Genomic DNA, 25,741 nt, shown 5'->3' with positions numbered 1-25,741 from the left:
CAAAAAGGAGAGATACGGTACAATATCTAATACAATCAACAATCAACATACATACTTATATACAAAGTTATTTTTATAAGGCTTGATGGAATTCCTATACTGGCTGTGGAATGTACAGTAATAGGCTGAGGACTTCAGTGACCTGATATTTTAATTATGTGTACTGGTATAAATCTGCTTGAACCATAGATGCCGCCCATAAAGAGTGACCAGAATAATGGAATGATTAAGGCCTAGTCTTCTTAATTAATGTTCTACATGACGCATGGATGAGAATTATATTGATGGTTTGTGAGATAATTAGATTTAAGGTGGCAAAAAGTGATATGATGCTAATACTATCATTATTAAAGGAAAACAGTTGCATGTATCCACAGTGTGGACCATGCATGGTCAAGCATAAAGAGTCAAGCCTCTTGTCGGCCCATGAATTTGGTTGTATAAATGAGGAAACATGTAAGTTTTGGTGCGTGCCCCAATTAGGATAACTAAACAAAAGTAAACCTGCTTTAGCAGATGAGCCCCATGAGGGCTATGTATATTGTATGTACAGTGAATGTATGTACAGGTTAATATTGTATTTCTTAATCCTAAGTATGAGCCTGACATAAATAATACAGTCAGTTGTGACACCTGCTATGTTGGGGAACCATGTTGTATTACATAAGTAAGAGGCCTAAAACCGTAAGCTGAAAGGGGGATTTGCTGTGATGCTGTGTCTTAATGGAATGCTGAATGGTATTAGTAGAGAAATTTTCCCTGAATGAACAAAACATACAGTTTGTAGAAATAGCTAAATAAGCCTCAGTTGGCCAGCCATTGTGGCTTCTATGAGTACGAGGGCGGAGTGGCTTATCTTAATGATGACATGTGTTAGCATAATAATTATATTATCACCATATATCTGATAGGCATGGTATCGCAACTTGTCTGCATCCTAATTAAGTTTGATGAAAACTTTTAGAAAAAGACATATAGCACGACAGAAAGTCAATATCCCGTTGGATATCTTGAATGTACAGGAAAATGTACTTAATATAGAGTTATGTAACGTATGCTTAAATGCATATGGAGGACCTTACGAGGGTCAGCGTATAGAGACACGCCCCTTGTTAAAGTCAGGGTTTCAAATTGTATTTTGTAGACATAAAGGAGAAACAGAGTGAGGTCTTGAATCTGTTATGAACGTGAATAAAACATAATGTTGAATACCTGAAAACATACATTTGTAGAGTAACATTTGTTTGTATCACTTTGTATTTAACCTGCTAATGGCCTCTACCTGAGTGGTATTTGTAATGATTAACATATACATGTTTAACTGGTACATTACAGCAACTGAATGTACCTAATATTAGTTTAACACCACATTACATTTCAATACAGTATTACTTTGAAAGAAAGGAACATACCTTTACCTAATAGTACCTGCCACATAACTGGCTTTAATACATTTAATTGTGCTGGCATTACAGATTTACGTGTAAGCTATTTAACCTGCTTTATGGAATAATGCAACAGGACAGGTTACCAATTCTAGACATAATTCTAATGCTAAGCAGTTGCTTCCCTTCTATAAGCCTGTTAGCAATCCCTATATTTGTAATTGGGTAATTTTGTTATATAGCTGTTGCTGATACCGTATGTGCTGTTTAAAATTTTACTGTGATGCAAGGTATAGTCCAAGATCTAATAGACGTAGAACTAGCTATTTCCCCTTTGTGAAAATGTGTCTGACCAAGCAGGAGTGCTGGGCAGGGACAGGTATTTCCACCTTCTTGCCATTGAGACATGTGTAAATAACAAAGTAATTTGTGCATACCTTTTTAACGTACTTGCTTACTAGCTAATGCCAAGTGGCAAATGATTAAACTTGATTGGTGATGGGTGAGGCCCTGCTAGATGCCAAGCGGCTTGAGAGGCTTTAATTATGCATTGGCAGGAGGGGATTTCGTGGCCACTGAATGTTGTGGCATGGTGTCGCCCTCTCCGTGACTTTTAAAGCATATGATAGAATGGGAGTGACAGGTGAGGCCCTCTCTATGCCACCATGCAAGGCGACTAGCTATGAGTTGGGCCGATGGGTGTAGTACCTCCAAGTATGAGGATGGGTGTTGGAATCACGGGACCACTAACCTAAGGCATAGAGGTCTGATAAATGATTAACTTTTGGACTCCTGGTGCCCTGTCAGCCAATAAGGAAACAAATTAAGGGAAGAAGGGTATGGTAGCATATAAGTATGTGTAAATTGACGTACTTGATAATGAGTAAGTCTGAAATGCGGTTTAACACAAGAAGGTGGATTGGAGCAGACCTATAGGGGGTAACAAGATATTTTTAGGAAATAGTGGTATGTTACGTAAAATTATAGATATCCTGGAATACCTACAGGATAAGTAGCACAGTTAGGTTCAACCATAAGTAGGAGGTTGTGCAGTAAATAGTAGATAACTAGTACCTAAAGATGCGATGATTTAACGTACATGTGTGAGTTGTAAGGGCCAGCTTGTGGACCATACTGAATTAATCTACAACAGCCCTACCTAACTAGCATAGTATAAGGGGTATGATGAGTAATGTTGCCCTAAAATCCTGAGCGCCCCGTAACCCGTAAATAAACATAGTATGAGTAATGGCCCTTGATAATGGAATAAGCTGTAATATAGGACAATAATCTGTAATATATAATAACCTGAAATAAAGTACAATAATCTGTCATTTGTGTTCGATTAAGGCGAATATCTTATAACCCACGACCCATTTTGAACGAAGAAACGGCTACAAATGAAAGCAATGGTCCTAATTAATTAATCTTATGATATGATGAAATATGAGACCTCCTTGAGGGTAGGAACAGAGTCAAGATTACAAGTAGTCCTGTTTAAGGAACAAAAAAACTGTGGTAATATAGTCAAGAGAGTATACTATACACTTGAGAAGAACTGAGGTAAGCAGTTTAGGGAAGTCACCATAGCAGGCGTTATAGGATAAGGAGTCTAAACTTGGTAAAATAATTATGATTATACACCAAGGCGAGAATTTAGGTAGTGTACTATACAGAACTAGTGATAGCATCTAATCCCCAGTTAAGTGTTAAAGACCCGGACTCCCCTTAATATAGAAAGATAAACATTAGTCCTATATTCGAAGTGGGATAGCAGTACTATAGGTGCAGAGAGCATAGATTATACTGTGTTGATTTCGGTGAAGTATTGAACCTGCAGGTGATTTAGGTTAAAGAACCGAGACTTTGTAATATGATTATAGGAATACAACAGCGAACATTTAAAGGCGTAATTGAGTGAAACTCAATGCCAAAATAACATTTAGTAAGTGAATAGGATAGGCATACATCAGATGAGTATAGAGGCGTACTTGATAGTAAAAACTTAATGGAGAATTACAATAGTTAATTACACCATACATAGAGTATTACCAGATATATTAAAATACACGTAGTTGAGTTACCTATACCCGTAATATTATGCTATCCAGCTATTTGTTTAGTAAAGGGACATACTGTACTTAATGCAGCAATTTAACATTGTATTTGAATAACCGCTAGAGGTCATTATTGGTTTGTATAACCATAATGCATGGTGTAGACTAGTTTCGTATGAATTTGAGAACCGTGCGGTTAAAATATACGAATGCTTTATTCGTGCTAACTGTTACATGAAAGGGGAGCATTCATTGAAATTAAACAAAAGTTTCACTGATCCATATAATGAATGCAAGCTCATACTAAAGCCATTCGTATGAATGGCTGTAACTGAATATCTTACAAAAGGAAGTGTGCAAAATGTTTTAAGCAGTAAAATAAACCTAAACTGTGATGGGACTGCGACCGGTAAGGTCAGTATCTTACAGTTTTGGAGAGTTTCCGGTTCCGTCCTCGGAGTGCTGAAGACCTGGAGGGCTGAAGAAGGGACGATCTCGTAAGCAGAGTACAGCTGCTGGGGGAAGACAGCAGGAACAGGTAAAACACGTGGAGAATTAGGTAAGTTTGCATGATGGTGACTTGCATGTGACCTGGAAATAGTCACATTCAAATCGCTAGAACAGAAATGGTACAGGGGAAGTTAAGGAGTCCCTTTAAGGAGTGGAGACCGGTGTAAATAAGTCCCTCACACAATTATAGGCAAAAGCCCTAATATATATAATGTAATATGCTCTTATGGGCTGCAGTGCATTTGTTCATTTTAATTGGGCTACTTTGGTCATCTATGCATTTATGGTTCTACACTAGTTGTCAGTAACCAAGATTTATTCCGCATTGTTTTTGTTAATTCTGAGAAAGTGCCTCTGGCATGAAATGTGTTAGCAATTGAATTTTGGAATACAAGTCTTCATTTCAACATGCTTCATGTATGGAAGCTTTGTTTGATTTATTTGTAGGACAATGACATACGGCTGCCTCTCAGCAGATATGCAAGGTTGTAAAAGGGGTAAACCTGTCCAGGCTTGCATTAGTAGACATGCTGTTGTGCTGCACACAATATTCAATAATGGAACATGTGTGTTTCTATTTGGCAATAGGAGGTTAAGTCTGAAAATAGTAATATTTTCTGTGATAAATAATGGCATGATAATCAAACACATGCTGCCTAGTTGGATTAATATTTTCCATGCCACAGCATCTACACTGCTCTCTATTATGATACTGAAAAGGTACATGCTGGGGTCAACCAATCACATTCTTTTGAAGGCCTTTCGAGACAACTGAAGACTACAAAGGTCTTTGCTACTTAAAGAGCTCTCCCTTCTTCACTTGTTTTATATTTAGCTGTTGTTATGGGTTTTATTTTTTTCAGGCAATGCTTGAGATAGTAATAGTTTGTTATTTGCAGCAGTTAATTGCCATTTCTCATTTTCTTTCCCCTGTTTCTTGTGAGTTCTGCACGTAACCCAGGAATAAACATCGTCTGAAAAAGTAAAAGAGGTAAATTAATTACTGATGAAGGTCCTACATGGAGACATAAATATTGAACTTATTGCATTACCTGTATAACAGTTTATTAATACTTGCATACCTTTGTATAAGCATGTTATATATTTGTTTTAACTTTATTTTTGTGTAGATCAGCTTTGAAACAGAATCTTAGAAATTAAACTGTGTTTTAGATTATTTTTTAAAAAGAAAAAGGAAATCTGAAGAAAATGATTTATAGGACACTAAACTAAAGAAACTTAAAATTCACAGTACAAACACATACAAGAAACCCAGAGGGCTAGCCACTCATGCACATCCAGGATTTGTGCACAGCAATCTGTGCTATTAAAATGCTGCAATGCTTGAATCTAATGTAATGCAAGATTGTGGCAGCAGTAAGGCTAAAATGGTGATGCTGTAATGATTCATGGCTCTGAGCCTAAGGTGTCTCTTTCATCTCCTTGCCAAGTAATCAATTGCTTTCTGCTGGCATAGTGCAGACTGACTGATAACTTGCACTTCCTGAGAAGTGTGCTATTGTACAATTAAAACTGGAAAAGATACATCAAGTCAATCGTGTAGTACAATAAAAATATTAAGTGCTAATACTGATTTTTATAGAATAATCATTACAGAGACTACCAATGAGGAATTGTGCCAGTATTAAAAGTCATGTACTGATTCTTTTTGTTTTATAGTAAAGAACATATTAAAAAAGAATAAAATAAAATAACAGAAATGTCTTAATTTTAATTAAAGTTGTTAAATTTAATGGATGGGGTATGTATTATATTTATTAAGAATTCTAAAGCTCACAATCAGTCCTTAACATGCTTCAAGATGTTAATTGCTTTTAAAAGTTACTATACCTTATATTTGAATTAAAATTTCTGTCTTTTTTTTCTGCAAGTTGCGAGAACTCATTTTCTTTTCAATTACTCTTAAGAGCACTTCCTGATCACTTTCTATAAATGAACAGACTGGAGGAAATGTAATTTCCACAGTTGGCTGAAAAGTAACATCATTTAAAAGATCTTAAGCTATTTCACAATATGAAAACACTTATACATAGATCGGTAGATATATGGATAGATAGATGGAATACAGAGAGATGGATGGATAGATGTTGGACTAATAAATATATCGATATAGAGTCCACTATGCCAAAGATTGAATACTGGTAGCACTGAATTGTATATAACCAATGTAATTTATAAATTGAATTATGTGTTTCATACGATAGGACCAATGAAATTTAACTTCCACAGTTGGCTGAAGAGTAACTTACTTTAAAAGATTAAGCTCTTTCAAGATATGAAAACACTTATACCTAGATAGATATATGGATAGATGGATGAAAGAGTTGTGTACGCGAGATTGACAGACTTCCTCAAGTCCAACTCTCTGCTAGACCCGATTCAGTCTGGTTTCCACGCTAAGCATTCTGTGGAAGCAGCACTGACCAAAGTATCCTATCCTGATCTACTCGCTGCAAAATCTCGTGGTCACTTCTCTATCCTAATTCTCCTTGACCTGTCTGTGATTTGACACTGTTGATCATCAACAGCTTCTTCTCATCCTCCTGGGGCTCCTCCTACCTCACCCAGTGCTCTTTCGGTGTTTCTTTCTCTGGCTCTGCTTCTTCTTCCCATCTCCTCTCTGTTGGTGTCCCCCAAGGTGTCCCCCAAGGTTCAGTCCTTGGTCCCCTACTGTTCTCTATCTATACTGCCTCCCTTGGTAAACTCATTAGCTCCTTTGGCTTCCAATATCATTTCTATGTGGATGACACACAAATCTACCTGTCCTCTCCTGATCTCTCCCCGTCCCTCTTGACTAGTGTCTCTGACTGCCTAACTGCTATTTCTAACTGGATGGCTGCCCACTTCCTTAAATTGAACTTGACCAAAACTGAAATTCCTGCTACTCCTGTGTCTGTCTCCCTCCAAATCAACGATGCTACCATCAGCTCCACCATGCAGGCTCGCTGCCTATGTGTTCTTTTTTACTCTGACTTCTCCTTCACAACTCATGTTCAGTCTATCGCCAAATTCTGTTGTTTCCATCTCAAAAACATTGCGCGCATCCGACCCTACTTAGCACCAGATGCGAGTAAGGTGCTGGTCCATTCCACTGTACTTTCTCGCCTTGACTACTGTAATCCGCTTATCAGTGGTCTTTCGTGCTCCCAACTTGTGCCCTTACAGTCCATAATAAATGCAGTGGCGAGGCTCATCTTACTGTCTGCCCGCACCTCCTACGCCTCACCCTTCTGTCAGTCCCTATATTGGCTTCCTGTAAGATATAGGGCTCAATTTAAAATTCTGGTTCTTGCTTTCAAGTCTCTACATAATGCTGCTCCCGCCTATCTATCTTCCCTAATACACAAGTATGTCCTGTCTACTTACATATATCTTCTGTCCGTACTCCCACCTCTGATGCTCGCCTTCAAGACTTCTAGAGGGCTGCACTGTTCCTGTGGAACCCATTTCCCTCCTCCGTCAGATGCTCACCCAGTCTCCACTCCTTCAAAAAATCATTAAATACCCACTTCTTCATAAAAGCGTATCAATTAAACTGTTAATAGCTTCCTCTCTTGCAACTGGCATTAGTCTAATACTATCCTTACCTTTTGTGTCATTTTACCCCACTCCCTCTAGCATGTAAGCTCATTGAGCAGGGCCCCTTAACCCCTCTGTTCCTGTGTGTCCAACTTGTCTGGTTAAAACTACATGTCTGTTCGTCCACCCACTGTAAAGCGCTGCAGAATTTGTTGGAGCTATATAAATAATAACATAATAATAATAATGACAGTTGGCTGAAAATAAACATCATTTAAAAGATCTTAAGCTATTTCATGATATAAAAACACTTATACATAGATCGATAGAAGATTGTAGAATACATTCTATATTGTTTCTGTTGAACTAATAAATATATTGATATAAAGTCCACTATGCCAAAGACTGAATATTGGTAGCACTGAATTGTATATAATCAATATAATGTATAAATTGAATTATGTGTTTCATACCATAGGACCAATGCTACAGATATTTTACTATATCTCCTATGCTACTAAAGTGTCATGGTCAGATTTGGCCTTTCGACAGGGTTAACTTTTTTTTTATTGGTCGGTTAGACATAGTAAAGTAGCAGGAAATCCTATAAGTGATATTAGAGGCAAAAGGAAAATAGGAGAACCTAAAAACTAAATTATAGACAACAGTAGAAGTTAAACCTATAAATGAAATTATAGGCAATAGGTGTAAGGTGAAACATTAAATGCAATAGGTAGAAGATGAAATAATAGAAATAGAGGTTTAGGCAATATGCCCCAGACAGGTTAACAACAGGATATAACTGGATAGTAAAAAACCCTATAGATGAAAGTATAGGATATTTATTTATTTATTTAAGGTTTCGGAATTGCAAGTAAAATAACATCGATCAGGTAAGTATAAAGCAGCTTCGAAAGGTAAAGTAGATAGGAGCCAGGATCAGAAGTTTTTTCAGGTAGACCATCAGCTCAGTTTTCAGCTGGTTGTGGTCTTTTGTAGGATAAGTAATCAGTCCAGGCAGGTGAGGCAGAGAGAAGGAAAGATAAGTCCTAGTGGTTAGGGAGGCCACTAGTGGTGGAAAACTGGAACTTGTTGTAATGAAACAGAATAAAAGAAACATAAACTTGGTTGTCAGGATGGAATCCTGACATAAAGAATAAAAACAGAAGCAAATGTTACTCTTATGAAATAAAATAAGTAGCAAAAGTAACAATGAAGCAACTTAACCCACAGTTTACCACAGTCTCCCAATAATTTGTATTAGTTTGAATATGCTGTAATAGATTTGAGTACCTCAAAGAGTACCAGAGAAAAGAGGGAGGAGGTATTTATTGTAGATAAAGAGTGCCAATAAAATATTCTTATATTTAAACAAAAACAGTAATGGTTGTTATTGTGTTATTGCTCCTGGTATGCAAAATTCATCCTCGTGCAAAAAAAGAAATAGAACTGAGTGGTATATCACCACTCACGTAAACCCAGTGGAGCGCTATATATAAATAAACACTTACCCTTATATGAAAGGAAAGACAGTATAAAATAGGACAAAGGAAATATAATATAGCATATTAAATTGTATAACCATGTGGTGTGTATGGTAGATGATGGATGCACTCACGTAGGGCAGAGTCAAGTAGGGATAGGCTCAAATCACAACAGTGAGGGTATGTTGGATAATACCCAAACCTCTTCTTTCTTCGATTCTGGAGGGCTTCAGAAAGGGGAACAAAGCAGAATTATAGGCAAACCTAGTGTGGTATAGTAAAATCTACATATGCACACACAAGACAAGCAGTGATGGTTCTGCTTACCTTATTGAGAGCCAAAGGACTGGACTCTCAGTATAACCATACAAGTGCCGCTGTGGCGAAACCCCCCTTCTTAGAAAAAGCAGGTCTGTCAGGAATCTATAGAACTACAATTTGGCTTCTACAAATTTATTTCAGAAATGAAAACAAGTGAAACAAACGTAAATGAAACATGCCAAAGTACAAAATAAAATAATGTCCACAGACTCTCCTAATCTCCAAAATGCGTTTCTCAAATATTTTCAGCTTTCTCAGTTGGTGACTTGCTCCTTCTCTGTCCTGGTTTAAATGTTTTATGATTTCCCTTCATTGGTGGATCAGTCCATGGTTCATCCTATCATATTCCAGAATTGAAAGTGTGTGTAAGATTAACATCTGTCCCGTGTTTGGCAATTGAGGGAGTGACGTGGCAACAGCCACATTGTGTGACTTCTAAGGTGTCAGTGCCCATCTTTGATCAGGGAAATGTTGCGCTATATTCCGTGACATGGCTACACAAATGCCGCGTCACTACAGGGTCAGCTGCATAACTTCTTCCTGTTACACGGTACACTCCTATGCCTGCTGATTTCTGTCTTTGAACTCACATATGTCCATGTCACCATTTTTATAAAAAAAAATAAATTTAAAATGGCAGCAAGGACATGTGTGTACAAAGACCACACTGTAATATCTGGTACATATGCTTTGGTAGATCATGCCCACAATATACCACAGAGTGCCCACAAGATAGTTAATGTCATTCTAAGGGCTGGATGATTCCACCACCATGTTGGAGTCCAGCCAGTGACTAGAAGAGGCAAAGGCAGCAGGGAGTGAGTTATAATGTATGAATGATTTAGTAGATCATATGCAAGAGTTAAATATATTGTGAGCACAAGCTTTTAACTTTTATACTTGCCTATTATATACTTCTTACATGTGCACAAAATAGTAAAAGCGTGCGCATGGGTTAGGTATCTTGTGGGTGTGCCTTACTATCTCATGTGCATGATCTGCTAAAGTAGAGCAAGTGCACAATGTAAACAGATATTTCCTTTTGTACCTTTGGAGTTTTATATTAATGTCATATTTGCAAAACCTACAAATGAATACACTATGGGGTTTATTACATTGGGGTTTATTACACATAAAATGCAATAAAAACTTGGATAACAATAAAACATTGACATCACACAATTTTATTGAAAGTACTAAGAAGATTTGTTGCGTGAGTTAAATTACTGGGCAGAATGAGTTTTCAATCTTCACACTACAAGGTAAGCACACACAAAGCAGCCTCCAGTAGTGAACTACCATTTACTCATGATAAAAACATAAAATGCACTCACAAACAATCATGCAGAACAAAGCCCTTTTCCATTTCTACTGCTGCTGTGAAGCGTCTCTGGCACACCAAGGTTAATTCCGTGATTCACTGTACCAATAAATCTGCCTGGGTGACTCTTTCCAAGATCACCTTCTGGAAAATGTGCCTTACAATTGCAGGAGTATATGCTGAAAGCTCATCTTGGAAAGAATCAACTAGGGAGATTTATTAGTGCAATGAACCACGGAACTAACGTTGGTGTACCAGAGATGCTTTGCAGAAGCAGTGCAAATAGATAAGTGCTTTGTCCTTCACAATTGTTTGTGAGTGCATTTTATATATTTTTTTATACACTTGCTATTCAATTAATGGGCATTTACTGTTGTGTATGCTTGGCTTGTAGTGTGAATTTTCTCAGAATTTTTTTTTAAAAAAAAGAAAAGGGTAGTTTTTTTAATTTTTTAATTTTATTGAAGGAAACGTAAAGGCAACACAACTTAACCCCTTACGGACACATGACACGTGTGACATGTCATGATTCCCTTTTATTCCAGAAGTTTGGTCCTTAAGGGGTTAAAGCATCTAGAGAAACTAACATTGCTCATACAAAACCAGGACTACAGGTGGGAATGGTTAAAGATCCAAACCTCAATATGATGATAGCTAGTCGAAACCTAGTCTGTACATTTTACAGGGTGTGACATGCAGGTCAGCATAACTGTCAAGGAGAACCCCCCTTGCCCCCCCCCTCCCCTCCTCCCCTCCTCCCCTCCTCCCCTCCTCCCCATTCATTGAGAACATTGCAGATTGAATAAACACCATTGACTTTTTAACCCCTTAAGGACACATGACATGTGTGACATGTCATGATTCCCTTTTATTCCAGAAGTTTGGTCCTTAAGGGGTTAAAGAATCAATGTCATATATCCTTTTTTTCATATATTGAGTGCTGTGGCTAAGCTAATGAGGGTACTGGTGCACACACATATTCTTTATAAGGTTTCGAGGAAATGGGATTTCACAGAAAATTAGGGAACTGCGATAAAACATATAATCTTATTGCCTGCATTAAGATTAAAATGCATTAAGGTGAACATTTTATAGCAAATACTTTATGGCTCCAATTCAGCTATAAACACATTTTGTATCTGCTAGCTCTTGTGCTATGGTACATGTCATACGCAGGTGGATTAAGGTTATCCACAAGTTCTACAGTATCTACAAAGTATATTTAACCCATTCATCTCTGTATCTAAGCTGCATCAGTATCCCAGGCCCCTTAACCCTGAAATTGTAATGATTGCAGTTTTTGAAAAACTGCAATAATTACTTTGCAGGGTTTACTCCACCACTAGTGGCTATCTACCAGACATCCACTAGAGGGACTTCTGGGTGGTTAGGCGACATCTGGTTGCCTATTTGATACTGGATGCCCATACACTTTACATAAAGACATCCGGCGTCACCCAAAACACCATAGGTAAGCGTTATACAATGCTTTTCGATGGGTGATTTTCTAATGCAAGCGAAGTGCATGTGCATTAAGTCCCCCCACCAGCTGGCATTAGCAGAGGAGGAGTGGGGGTGAGGTCTGAACCAGTGCAGAGTTACATCGGCTCTGGAATCAAGTAAGTGATAAAGGGTTTATTAAAGGGAGTGGGGCACTATAGGTCACTAAAGTGTTACTAGAACAACTTTTTTTTACTAGCACCATAGTTTCCCTTTAACAAAGAATTTTGTATGGATTTTGTAAGACTATGTTTACTTATCTCTATATTAAATTAATATGTATTTGTAACTTGATAAAAATTACATAAAATGGACGAATCCACATCCCTGTATCCTTCACCTGTAGGCTGTAGAAGTGCATGGAATATCCCTTTAATGTAGAAGCTTAAGATCTGGATCTGGAATAATGTTATTTTTTTGCCTCCAGAATGTAAAGTTTCTACTGTTTTTGGAGGCTTGAGGTAGATGTATTAAACAAGTTTACAATTGGTATTTTAGGGGTGATTTCTATTAGTTAAATGTGTGTGCTTATAATTTTAGAGTAGGCATAAGATTTACAGTGTAAACTATCAGTGTTATCTGAGGTTTACCATGTTGGGTCTATCCACATTATGTATGCAATATCACTTTTTGACAAACATATTTTGCACAGGAGAAGGATATGATATGTAATCTTGGCCTAAACACAAAAAAATGAATCCTTAATAAATGATAGTTTTATGTTTCTTATCAGGGGTTTTATCACTTGTTATTACAAGGAAAGGTTAAATTAACTTAACATGTATAGCTTGGAGGAAAGATGAGACAGGGGGATATGATAGAAACATTTAAATACATAAAGGGAATCAACACAGTAAAGTAGGAGACTATATTTAAAAGAAGAAAAACTACCACAACAAGAGGACATTAAAGAGGTCTTAAATGAGAGAGACAAAGGTTTAAAAATAATATCAGGAAGTACTACTTTACAGAGAGGGTAGTGGATGCATAGAATAGCCTTCCAGCTGAAGTGGTAGAAGTTAACACAGTAAATGAGTTTAAGCATGGGTGGGATATGCATATGGCTATCCTAACTATAAGATAAGTTCAGGGAATAATTAAATCATTTAAAAAAATTGGGCAGCCTGGATGGACTGAATGATTCTTATCTGCCGTCACATTCTATGTTTTTATGTTATAAAATAAACCCATTTGACTGTTTTTCACTAACTGTAAATTTTGTAGAATTGCAAACTGACCCATACATTTTAGTCTGTAATAGCCAAGTCAGAAATATCTTACCTCAGCTTTTTTCCAGTTGAACTATCCTACCCTATTGGTGGCAAGGGGATGGAGGCAGGGAGGTCAGCAAAGGATGCGGCACACTGGGAGTAAACCGGGCCATCCCTCAGGCCCTGGTGTGTAATTGCCACCTGTGGTGGATAACCCCCCGTCGGTGGGGTTGATGCTTTGGGGTTAATACTCTGGAGGCCCTTGGCCTAGGCAGGCAGACCTTAGGCTGAGTTGGTTGTCTGGTATATTACAAGCTTGAAGGGGGGCCATTCACTCTCTTACACCCTCAGGGCTTACACCCCTCCGAACTCCCTCCTTAGACTTCCGCTATGTGTCTGCCTCACGGCTGTCCACAGTGGCCCAGAATCAAGCAAACAGCTCATCCAGCCACTGGAGAGACTGCTCCATGAAGTTGTGTGGAATCTGCCCCCCATACTGAGTCATCATATTGTGGAAAATTTGCAAATCCGCCATCTTGGCTGCGCATGGAGAGATATGGCAGTTGAGATGAGTCTGGTTACAGAAGGTAGGTACAGGGTGTGTGGGTCGCGGCAGTCCAGTGGGGACCGGGATAACCCACATTGGTCCAGAGAGAGGGTAGGAGTGCCGCACATCCAGCCAGAGGCTTAAGAGCAAAAGGTTTGGCCTCCTGCCCTCAGCTCCATCTACAATAGGCCGCGATTTTGCAACCTGGGTCTCCGGTGAGGTATGGGCTTGAGGGGCGTCTCTGTCTTTTCCTCAGGAATCCTCAGTGCGTGGGGGGGGGGGGGGGGGGAGGGCTTTTTGTGAAGGTGCTTGCTTGGGTTTATATTCCAAACTCGGCTCCCGATTCAGGAGCTCGGGCATCATGCGTCTTCCCTGCTTAAAGGTCAAGCTCCGCCCCAAATTTATGCAACTTAATCAAGCTAAAAAAGTTGTTATACTGTAAGGCTTTATGTGCTGTTGTTTTTTGTGATCTTTTTAATTATACTAGTTTGTTGTGAATAAGTGGTTTGCATAAAGTATTGCATCTTTATTTTTTGTTTTAAAAATAATTTCATGTGGCATTAACAAAGCAGCAAATTTCAAGTTGGATTTGGATAGAGTGTACACTAATCAGCCACAACATTAAAACCAGTGACAGGTGAAGTGAACAATGTTGATTATATTGTTACAATGGCACTTGTCAATGTATGGAATATATTAAGCAACAAATGCAAATAAACACAATGTATATTAGTTGGTGATAAAATAAAATAGCTCAATACTCCTGTGAAGGATCCCCTTAACCCAAACTCTTATTGACACCAAAAAAAAATACACAATTGGAGGAGCTGAGTATACTATCCTGTGTCTCCGTAATGTCACAATATCTGTAACCATAAAATAAAGGAAAATAATAGTGGAAAGACTACGTAAACCATGGAGTAATTAAGTAATAGGTGCACTCACAAATTTAGAGCTATATATGCACTTGGCTCTAGTAATAGGCACTTCAAGGTCATATGAGAAATCCAAAACCCTCTTCTATGCAATCTAGCAAGTGCTGGAACCAGAAAGTGATATACAATAGTGACATTTTATTTAGCAGATGATAAAAGAGAGAAGATACTGGTTGCACTCATGTGATTAAAGTTAAATATAGCAGTGTCTCTGTGGCGGAACCGCTGCCTGTTCGTGACTTTCCCTTTTATAATATGTGTATTTTCCTATGTTTTTGTGTATTGTGCCTGCTCCATTCGGGAGTACTTACACAAAGGGAATCCATTCCCATCCCGAACAGGGACCACCCTGATATCTCATTTAGAATGTTCGGTTAGAATGTTCTCACCTCGCAACCGAAGTGTCAAACCGCAAACCTCAAGGGAAACAATTAATGAGCGCTCCCCTGGGTTGCCTCCATTTCGTTAGACAAACGCTAACCAGGGGGAGCATTTGTGGGCTGTTTCCCATCCCATTCGTTCCCCGAATCAGGACCTCCCCAGCACTCCCATAAGAACGTTCGCACCAACTAATCAGAACGTTCGGACTTGCAACATAGTTGTGAAACTGAAAGGGAAATAATTAATGAGTGGTTCACTGGGTGGCCACCATTCATACTGATGAACGGTGGCCAGGGGGAGCATTCATACCCCGAAAGGAGACAATTCCCTTGTCTGGGATCTACACCGGGACCTCATGAACGGAGGTCCGTCGAAAGAGGAGCCATTGTGCAGGTTCCTGAGATTGGTCTGGATGCTTTTTGGGCACTGGCTGGTTTGGCAGGCTTTCCTGTTCTCGAGGGAGAAAGAGACTAGCTCTTTTCCCACAGGCGGGCTTTTCTGTGCCTGGGAGACAAAGGGACAGTCCCTTTTTCCCGTGCACAGATTCCCGCGCACAGAGGCTCCTGGGAAGAAGACCCCCTGGCATCTGGGGTGGGAAACCCTGTGTTTTGGTGGCGGACTTTGGGGACAAAGGGAACAGAGTCTAGCCTACATGAAAAAGGGTCCCAGGATTCCATGTTTATAAACACAAATATAGATTTGAAACCAAGTGGATAAAAAGAAAGAACACATACAATTTTAAAAGTTCAGTAACCAAAACACATTTTGCATTATCCTGGCTTCTGCAGTTGGTCTGGGATTTAGTCTTGTGGTTCTGAAGTGTCTTATAAACCCTCTTATTTTGGGTCTTAATGAGGTGTCCTGATATACCTGGGTATTCATTAAAAACACACGTTGCTTTCCACATGTTGGTGACGCATCTCTTCATTTATACTTCACTTCTTTGCACCATCCATCTTCCAACCACATAATTTCCTATGAAACAAGTGAGTTGGTTACGCTGGCTTCTGGTTTCTTCATGTGTGAAACGCGACCTGCATCCACTTCTCTATGAGGAAGTCTCTCCTGTTGAATGCAAATGTGTTCCATCAGTTCCAGGAAAAACGATATAGAAATACAGTACAGTATACAGTTTGAGAGGTAGCACATTCAATACAATATGTGCTTTATTATTATGTAACTCTCAGTAAACACAAATTATTCAATCATGTGAATAAAGTGAAGCATGCTTATAAAATCATATGTAATGGATATTATTTCTGGGATAATTCCCTAGGCAAGATTTATTGCTCAAATTAGACACTATATATATATGAATTGAAAATGCAAGCTTGTGTATAATATTGGCAAAAGAGAACAAAAAAAATATTAATTAACCTTGAAACAATCACTTTGACAGGGAAATTGGCAAGTAATAGTACTACTACCTATAACATTAACTTACATACTTTTTACTGTTAGGAGACACCTTAGCCAATAGTGCAAAACATATTGGGAATATTTATTTATTGGAATAAACTGATCTAGTTTTACAACTATATCTTAACTCTTAATCCTTCCTGGAACTATAAGAAACATACATCTTCAGAAATTACTTTAACAAAAAACATTTAATATGAAACAGATGAAAATCATTCTAGTATAAGGTGAGTTTTATGACATTTTGAATGGATAATGGCATGTAAAATCATTACATTTTTAAGAAATATGAAATATGAAATAATGTTAACATTAATTACATTTACTTTGGTTTGCCTCAACATTAAAACCACCTGCCTAATATCATCTAGGTTCCCCCTGTGCTGCCAAAACAGCTCTGATGCATTGATGGATGAACTTTATAAGACCTCTGAACTTTTCCTGTGGTATCTGGCTCAGAGATTATAGCATCGGATCCTTTACATCCTGCAAGTTATGAAGTGGGGCCTCAATCGACTGGATTTGTTGTTCCAGCGCATCCCACAGTTGCTCAATTACATTGAGTACAGGGGGGGATTTGGAGACAACACCTTGAACTCTGTCATGTCACACAAACCATTCTTGAACATTTTTTTAAGTGTGACAAGGTGCATTATCCTGTTGAAAGAGGTCACTACCATCAGGGAACACCATGGTTTAATTCTGATGCTCACATTACCATTGAAGGTGCTTTCTGCAGTGAACTGAGGTCATCATGGGCACTCTGACCAATCTGTGGCTATGCAGCACCATAAACAGCAAACTGTGATGGACTCTGTGTTCTGGCACCTTTCTCTCATAGGGAGTATTACGTTGTTCAGCAATTTGAGCTATAATTACTGTTTTGTGTGATCAGGCAAGAAAGGGCTGTTCTTTGCTCCACGCTAGCATCAATAAGCCTTGGGTGCCATAGACACAAATTGATTGGTTGTCCTTCCTTGCCTGTAGCTACTAACCACAGCATACTGAAAACACCCACAAGAATTGCTGTTTTGGAGATGCTCTGACCCAGTTATCTTGCCACCACTATTTGGCCATTGTCAAAGCCACAGAGATATTTTTGCTTGCTCATTTTTCCTGCTTCTAACTGTTAACTTGTTGCTTAATATAAAATAATACAATTAATATAAAAAACTTTTTTTTTAAATAAATATTAATTGAAGATCAAGGAGAATTATATATATATATATATATATATATATATATATATATACACACAGAAATATATATATACACATAAATATATATACACATATGTAAAGTAAAAATATTTAGAGACAGAAAAAGTTATCTGAGTAGTAGTTTTATACATTAATATCTTGCTGGTAAACAACATTAAGGGTCGACGTGTTCCATGGAAAGATAATAGTAATGCATTTTAGCAGAAATAAACAAGAAGCATCAATTGTCACCTAGATGTCTACAAAAATAATATATCTTGATTATTTTTCTTATTTTTAAGTGCTTTATAGAGTATGTAGTTGTTAATATTATCCAACTTTAATGGGACTTAATATTTTTTAAAGAAAACAGAAACCTTAGTTAACCCTACCACTAAATATTAAAATACATCTATCTGTCTATCAGTAAAATGTTACTTGTATAGACAGTGCTTCTGTGTGGATGGTGATTTACTTTCTAATACCACATTTTCTATGTTGGCTTTCTGAAAAAAACCAAAACACAATTAGATTAATTTTCCATGACCTTTGCATGGTAGCATAGCATCAAGTAATAACTACTATTATCTGGAAGACTGATTGCCTGGCCACCCACTCCATGCTCATTTTCTCATTTATAGATAGTCTCCCACACAACTTTCAATCTCCTGAAATGACAGGTGTAAACACTGATCAGCACACCCTTCCAATCTCTTAACCCTATAGAACACATACCCTCTCTCCCTACAAATAGATATCACACACCAATATTACATACTTTGATTTTTTTTTTTTCACGATTTATGTTTCATTTTCAACTACACACCTCATACCACTAACATGAATCCAAATATATATAATTTGACTCATAACACTCTGATTGGTTACTTAATCCACCAATCAGAGTGCTCTGTGTCATTTTACACAGTTCCAAAGAACTTTCCCACGCTGTGTAAAATGACGCAGAGCACTCTGATTGGTGGATTTCAAGCCAACCAATCAGAATGTGTGACAGGTAAATGTAGAGACTCTTCATTTACCTGTCAGAGCACTCTGATTGGATGGCTTAAACCCACCAATCAGATTGTTCTGAGCCTAATTGCAGGGCAGGGCAAGGCTTTATAAGCCTTCCCCCAGGCTGCAGAGCTCAGTCTGCGTGGAGCCCTCCATGGGTGAAAATGGATTTTTTTTTTAAAAGTGCGTCATTTATTATGGATTTTTATTTGGCCTTTTTTGGGGCTGAAAAAATAAGATTTTAGAAGAAAGAAGACATCAAATGGTAAGTCTATTTTTTAACAGGTATTTAGATAAAGGTCCCCCCTCATTATTTTTTTGGGAGGGGGTAGACTAGGGGTTTGGGGACCCCTAGTCACCTGGGGGCGGTAAATTTTTATTTGGGGGACCCTTATCTAAATACCCGCTCAGGGCTGGGGGCCGGGGAGAAGGACATTAGCCCCCCCCCTTATTGTTATTTAGGGCCCCCACCCATCGCTCATGGGTGGGGGCCAGGGGGAGGGCATTAGGTCCCCCCCAATTTTTATTGATGGCCCCCACCCACCGCTCAGGGGTGGGGGCCAGGGGGGAGGACAATAGGTTCCCCCCAATTTTTATTTATGTCCCCCACCCACTGCGTTTAGGGGTGGGGGCTGGGAGGGGAGGTCATTAGGTCCCCCCCAATTTTTATTTATGGCCCCCACCCACCGCTCAGGGGTGGGGGCCGGGGGGAGGACAGTAGGCCCCCCTTATTGTTATTTAGGCTGCTCGCTGTTTAATAGACATGTCCCTACTAGCTGGGTCACATGCTGCACTGGCCAATCACAGCCATTCCATTAGTAGGCATGGCTGTGATGGCTTCTAAGTGCACAGAAGTCAAATGCTTGTTGATTGACTTCCCTGCAGCCTTTCAAAATGCGTCATTAAATCGCTGAACACCAAACTCCAACCCGAACATACAGTGATATGTCCGTGTTCGGGTCCGGGGTCCAAAAAACTTAATGTTCGGTGCGAACCCAAACTTTTCAGTTCGGGTTCGCTCAACTCTACTTAATAATCTAAAAATCAAAATCCAGTCTGGACCTGATCAAATTCCAGCAATGCTGTTGAAGCTCAGTGTTCCGGCAATTGCTAAACCCGCCGCAACCCTAATTAACGAATCCTTGCTGTCTCAATACATACCCAAACTTTGGAAGACTGCGATACTAGTGCCTATCCATAAAAGTGGTGACACTACTTTGGTGGTTTTTAACTATTGCCCAATATCATTGCTCCCAGTATTGTCAAAAATCTTAGAAAAACGTGTCCATACGCAACTTTGTGAGTATTACTAGCAATCAAACTATCTGATCCCTGATCAATCAGGCTTTCGCCAGAATCACTCCACTACAACTGTCCTCTTAAAAGTTTGCAATGACATCCAAACATGGAACAAGGAGACCTAACTGGAGCTATTTTCCTTGATTTTGCAAAGGCCTTTGACACAGTAGACCACGACATTCTACTGCACAAACTCAAAACCCAGGTATTGGTGATTGTTCGCTAACCTGGTTTTGATCGTATGTATCAGATCGCTCGCAATATGTGTCCATTTCTGACAGCAACTCCCTCCCTCTCCCAGTCACGTGTGGTGTGTTGCCAAAGGTTCCATTCTCGGCCCCCTACTATTTACATTATTTATAAATGATCTGCCTAATGTCTGTAAATCCTCAAATGTACACATGTATGCAGATGACACAGTAATCTATGCAAGCAAATACGATCTACCTCAGCTTGAGGCTGTTCTCCAAGACAAGTTTACAGACGTAGAAAAGTGGATCGCAAAAAAACAAACTCTTCCCAAACACTGACAAAACTGTCACAATGATCTTTGGAACAGTACCTAAATTACACAAATTACACAATTCCCACCTATCCATCAAAACAAATTCAAATAGCACACTGACCGCACTCCACTCTTTCAAATACTTGGGTATGTTGTTAGACCCCAATCTATCTTTTGGCTTCCACATAGAAAAACGTGCATCTAAACTTTATCCAAAACTAGGTGCCCTGTACAGAAACAAATCCTGCCTAAGCCCTATAGTAAAGGAAAAGATTGTGCAGCAAATGCTGATGCCAATCATTGATTATGGGGATGTAGTATATGCATCTGCACCGCAATCCCACATTAATAAACTCAATACATTGTAAAACTCGTTCTGCCGATTTGTGCTACAATGTAATTACAGGACCCATCATTGTGACATGCTTAAACAACTTAACTGGCTGTCGCTGGAATCCAGACGCACCCTTCAGCTTTCCAGCCTTATGTTTAAGAGTTTTTCTGAGAAACACCCACCCTACCTGAGCAAAATGCTCTCCTCGGATGTTCCCACCTCCTATAACCTCTGATCCAGTACCAGCACTTTATTTAGTCTACCTCAATACAAAAAGAAAGCATCCCGCTCCGCCTTCTCCTACAGAGCACCGCAATTGTGGAACAACCTCACGCACACTTTAAAATCTTCCCCAAGCCTAAAGTCAAAACAGAATGCATGTGTCATGGTTGATTATATATATTCCTACCTGTTCTATGTTAAATTTTGTATATATTGTTTATCAATATTATTTTTGCCTTTTATTGTACTATAATGTATCAATGCAATGTTTTGTGGACCCATGACATACTTGAAAACGAGAAAAATCGCAACGTATCTTTCCTGGTAAACTATTTTATAAATAAATAAATAAAATCTGTGGTAGCAATGACAATGCATTTTGTTAAAATATACAATAGTTTATCATGGGTAGAATCTTAATGTAGTTTTTTTATTTGGTCATAATATAGTAATATGTTTACCCTTTTAATGAAGATCAAAGCTGGCATTGGTCAGTTGCATCACGCATCAGCCAACTGTTGCTGCATGGTTGCATAGCTGCATAGTTATATAGGCTGAAAAAAGATATGCGTCCATCAAGTTCAAACTTCCACACATCAGTTTTCGAAAAGGCAAAAACCCAGGTTTGAAGCACTTTTTCATTTTGCAATAAACTAGGGAAATATTTCCTTCTTGATCTCAAAATGTCAGTGGGTTCTCTCCCTGGATCAAGTAGCTGTTACCCCAGATTATATCCCTGAACATTATGTTATATCCCTGAATATTATGTTGTTATATCTATTCTCCCAAAATGTCAAAATAAAACCAGACCTTTTTTGGTAGTTTGCAGTATATTTTCTCAAGACAGAATTGTCCCAGGACTCACAGTACCAAACGCTGCAGGGATGGCCTTAAGCAGAGTACCTGGAGTACTTATTTTTTCTATTTCTCTTTTCAATTGTATTCCTATCTATCTCCGTCCCCTACAGTATTACTGCTTAATTAATGACTATTGCACCCTTCATCCTTAATTCTTGTTTTGCACTCAAAGCCTTGTTAATTTATGATGTTTCCTATTTATGACTTTCACCTATCTGATCTCTGCCATTCCCTCATATCCTTAAATTTAAATTTTGTCTCGTCTGCTTTTTCCTTGATTTGTTTGTACCACCTAAATGCTTCCCCACCCACAATCTGTCTTATCTAACCATAGATTCTCTCTTATAGCCTGGGCCCCATACAACATTTTAAAAGCTACCCCCATGACTCACAGTACCAAACCTTGCAGGAACAGCCTTAAACAGAAATAGCCTTTCTGAAAAATCATTTCCCACCCACCCTACCCCAGAGTACTCATTACATTTATAGATATCTCAAATTACCTGGCTTTCCTGACAAACCAATCATGTCCCTTCACACCTAAAATATCTTACTTCACACAATGAATATATTTTTTAACCTCTAACCCTTCAATCCTCACCTATGATTTTACAGCTCAATTCTCCATATCTTAAAAACATCTCCTAATAATGTTCTCCCTTCTATTTTTCACTTTCTCCCTCACTTCCCTCATTATTAAAGTCTCTATATCCTTTTACTTACCTGTTCCTGCTGACACCATCTTCATTGCTCCCTCTCCACTTCCCTCATCTATGTATTACTCACATCTATCCAGCCTTTCTCCACTAACCCCTCCTAAATCCTCTAAATACAAGCTCTCACCCCGAACATTTAAATCTTACTTCCACCTTCTCTTCCTTTCCATCCTACTGCTCCTTTTAATGGTGATGTTGTAATAAATTGATAATCAAAACTGCAATATTGTATAAAACTTTCTGTGTATGTGACTGGTTTCACAACGTGGGGTCATCAGTGTGATAATGATCAAAGTTTTCAGTTGCATTTTACAACAGCCAGCTACAGCAACAATAGCTTACATCCCTCCAGCAGTTCTCCTGCCAACAAGTTTTCCATGCATGTTATTAGGAGATCAGAAGATCAGAGTAATTAACATCTAGGTATAACCATGAAGTTTGTGTTTGTCCAAGCCATCCTGTCCAATCTACCCAGAAACCAACCCTAGCTGGTCACTTCTTACAAAATGTTATAGTATAGCTGTGGGGAAGAGATCAAAGAAAAATACTTGTAAGACAGAACTCTCTAGGAAAAGGGGTCTGGATTAACCACTTCTTGGGAGGTGAAAGGAATTATGGGACATGTATTTAAGGACTGCAAGAAACCATCTTTAAAGGGACAACAGCCAAAGAGGTCTCTCTTTCTCTCTTCATCTCTTTTGGTGAAGACAGCACAGCAAGCAGAGGTGCCATGGTGAACTGAGAGAGACTGTCCTAGACTACCAAAGATGAAGGTGCAAGGGGAAGATTTTCTTTTAAATGTTTAAGTATTTCCCTTTTACTATGTATCTTTTGATTTTGGACTGGATATGGTATTTGATTAGAGTTGAGCGGACACCTGGATGTTCGGGTTCGGCGGGTTTGGCCGAACTTTGAAAAAAAGTCTGGGTTCGGGATTGAACTTGACCCCGAACTTGACCCCGAACCCCATTAAAGTCAAAGGGTACCCAAACTTTTGGGCACAAAAATGCCTCTAAAAACTCCTGGAAAGGGCTAGAGGGCTGCAAAAGGAAGTAAAATGGGGGTAAGAGTAGGACAAGTGCCCTGCAAACAAATGTGGTTAGGGAAATCACTTAAAATAACATAAAATACCTAAAAATTAAAAATACAGCTGAGCCATAAAATAGCACTAGAAGGAATCTTTGATTTTAGCTTTGGAAGAACATAAATCAAAATCTAAAGCATGGCTGTCTGGAGGATCACCAGAATTATCCATTTGAGAGAGGGTTGGAGTGCAGGGTATTCTCTTTCATTGTTCAAACTGAGCTCAACTCCTGATGCTTGAAGAAAAGGCCTTCACAAGCCTCTGCTATTGTGTACATAGTTTATACTAAGTGGCCCATAGGTTGAGGAGACAGTGACTGTGGCGGTGGAGGAGGAGGAGGAGATAGCCAACACATTTTTTTTATTTTTTTTTTATTGGGGTAGCTCCCAAAATATTGGGACATTAAAAAAAAAAAAACATTTGCGGCCTGCGGTGCATTTCTTGCAGTCCAATAACGCCATCAGGTTTTTAAAACTGTCCGTCTCCACCAGACAAAATTACAGCATTTCAAAGGCCAGGAATTTTGAAATGCTGGCATTCAGGGCCAGGGATCGCAGGTGGGTATGGAGGTACTTCCTCTTTCTCTCCAGTGTTTGGGAGATGGACAGCTGAATGCTTCCATGGGACAGTGTGGAGATGCTTGGGTACGTGGTGGCATTGCTGCCACATCCTCTGTTTGCGGGGTGGCAGGTGCCACTGTCACTCCAGAGGTGGAGGAAGAGGCTGAGACAGTAGCAGCAGAAGAGGAAGCAGGAGGAGCCTGAGACCTTTCTTGGTTTTTCAGGTGCTTACTCCACTGCAGCTAGTGCTTTGCATGTAGATGCCTGGTCATGCAGGTTGTGCTCAGGTTTAGCACGTTTATGCCTCGCTTCAGGCTCTGATTCCACAGCGTGCAAACCACTAGTGTCTTGTTGTCAGCACATTGTCTGAAGAACTGCCATGCCAGGGAATTCCTTGGAGCTGGCTTTGGTGTGCTCGGTCCCTGGGTGCCAACTCTGTTTTTTATTTGTCTGTTTGTTTATTTTTTTTTATTGGGGTAGCACCCAAAATTATGAGACATATAAAAAAAGAAACATTTGCGGCCTGTGATGGCTTCTAAGGGCACACAAGTCAAACGCTTGTTGATTGGCTGCCCTGCAGCCTTTCAAAACGTGCCATTAAATCGACGAACACCGAACTCCAACCCGAACATACACTGACATGTCCGTGTTCGGGTCCGGGGTCCAAAAAACTTAATGTTCGGTATGAACCCGAACTTTACAGTCCGGGTTTGCTCAACTCAACTATATATGATATAATGTGTATTGCGTATATATTCCTTTAAAATCTGTAACAGTATCCTAAATCAATATTAACAAACATTTATTTTATACACTTGTATTTGTGTCTTATTTGTCACACATTCTCTAAAAGAATAACCTTGTAAGAGGGTCATAACACCTTACAATGTCTCTCTCCAAACCCTGTTCCCTCCTCTACTAACCCATCTGGTGCTAACACCAGTAACCACAACAATCTCATATCCATTCCACGTAACTCACTATAATTCCTCCTTTAACCCCTTAAGGACACATGACATGTGTGACATCTCATGATTTCCTTTTATTCCAGAAGTTTGGTCCTTAAGGGGTTAAAGCTGCCCATTAAATCAACTTCCTTCCATGACCTATTTATCTCACACTCCCTAAACCTACAGAAATGTGTCTCTCTCCCTCTGATACTGCTACCCCTGCCTCACTATCCTTTGGTGGTCTTCAATTTACCCACAACCCAGACAGTCTGAGAGTAAAGGTGATGGTGTAGGATTTCTGCTTTCACCCCACTGCTCCTTTAAATCTCACTCAATTTGTCTGTTCAAACACATAACATAGCTGTTATCTATCGCCCCGTGGTTCCCCA

The sequence above is a fragment of the Pelobates fuscus genome, chromosome 10 (genome assembly GCF_036172605.1).
Source record: "Pelobates fuscus isolate aPelFus1 chromosome 10, aPelFus1.pri, whole genome shotgun sequence".
Taxonomy (NCBI): domain Eukaryota; kingdom Metazoa; phylum Chordata; class Amphibia; order Anura; family Pelobatidae; genus Pelobates; species Pelobates fuscus.
Note: the sequence above shows the minus strand (reverse complement) of the source record.